The 1,395-nt window shown below is 40.6% G+C and overlaps 1 protein-coding gene across 1 annotated transcript in view; it reads left to right on the forward strand.

Annotated features, from left to right (window-relative positions):
- The window catches only part of LOC104983388 (V-set and immunoglobulin domain-containing protein 4-like), a 10,714-nt gene that overhangs the window by 359 nt on the left and 8,960 nt on the right, over positions 1 to 1,395 (forward strand). The window lies entirely within an intron of this gene.

The raw sequence follows: 1,395 nt of genomic DNA on the forward strand, positions 1-1,395 counted from the left end.
GCCTGGAGAATCCCAGGGATGGGGGAGCCTGGTGGGCTGCTGTCTATGGGGTCGCACAGAGTCGGACACGGCTGAAGCAACTTAGCAGCAGCAGCAGCAGCAGTACCTTCCTCATAACCTTAAGGTTTAAGGGTTAAATAAGGGACATAATCAATATAAGGAACCTAAGACAGACCTGACATAAGTCAGTAATCAAACACCTTAGTGAAATGAATTGGGATTAATTTGAAAGTCCATTCACGAGAGGGATGAAACTCCAGTACTTTGGCCACCTGATGCGAAGAGTTGACTCATTTGAAAAGACCCTGATGCTGGCAAAGTTTGAAGGTGGAAGGAGAAAGGGACGACAGAAGATGAGATGATTGGATGGCATCACCAACTCATGGACATGAGTTTGAGTAAACCCCAGGAGTTGGTGATAGACAGGGTGGTCTGGTGTGCTGCAATCCATGGGGTCTCAAAGAGTTGGACAAGACTGAGCGACTGAACTGAAGTGAATTGATGTGGTACTAGTGCTAAAGAATCTGTCTGCCAATGCAGGAAACCTAAGAGTTGCCAGTTTGATCCCTGGGTCAGGAAGATCCCCTAAAGGAGGGCATGGCAACCCACTTAAGTATTCTTGTCTGGAGAATCCCCATGGACAGAGAAGTTTGGTGGGCTACAGACCATAGTTCCACAAAGCGTTGGCCACAAATGAAACAGCTTAGCACACACACATATTTATACATGTATATATGTATTTGTCCTTATGTATATTCATCTATGTTTGTATATGATATTTATGGGTTTATGGGTTTGTATGTATGCATGTTCTTGAGCAAGACCTGTGTGAATTTCCTTTTTGCACCACTGCTTCCTTCCAGCTCAGTCAAACCCAAGGTACTCGTACACACTGTGCTTAACAATATCATTTTTGGAGATATACAGATATTCATTTGAATCTTGTCTAGGTAGCTCTATACAGGTAACTGATTTCAGTATTTTGGGCTTCCGTCTCATTTTTAAAATGGTGACTTGTGCAATTCATTCATGAAAAATCTTTTGAGTATCTATTATATGTTAGTCACTGTTCTAGGCACTGGGGATATTGTATCAAATATGTCTTCATAGTGTTTACATTCTAGAGTGGAGGACAGACAGCAAACAAATAAACCAGTAAATATACAATCTGCCAAGTAGTGACAAGTTCTAGAAAGAAAAAGAATAATAGCATAAGGAAGAATAGAGTGACAAAAGAGACACAAGCGTGAGTACAATAATACCATAATACCTACCTAGGAGATTGTAGATACCAAATGAAATAATCTGCACTAAGTGCTTAGTACAGTGCCTGGAAAAGCAAATGATTAAGAAATAGTAGCTGTCATTGTTATACTTGTTATTCTAAGTATATTA

This window comes from Bison bison, unplaced genomic scaffold (assembly GCF_000754665.1).
Source record: "Bison bison bison isolate TAMUID 2011002044 unplaced genomic scaffold, Bison_UMD1.0 scf7180017862348, whole genome shotgun sequence".
Classification (NCBI taxonomy): Eukaryota; Metazoa; Chordata; class Mammalia; order Artiodactyla; family Bovidae; genus Bison; species Bison bison.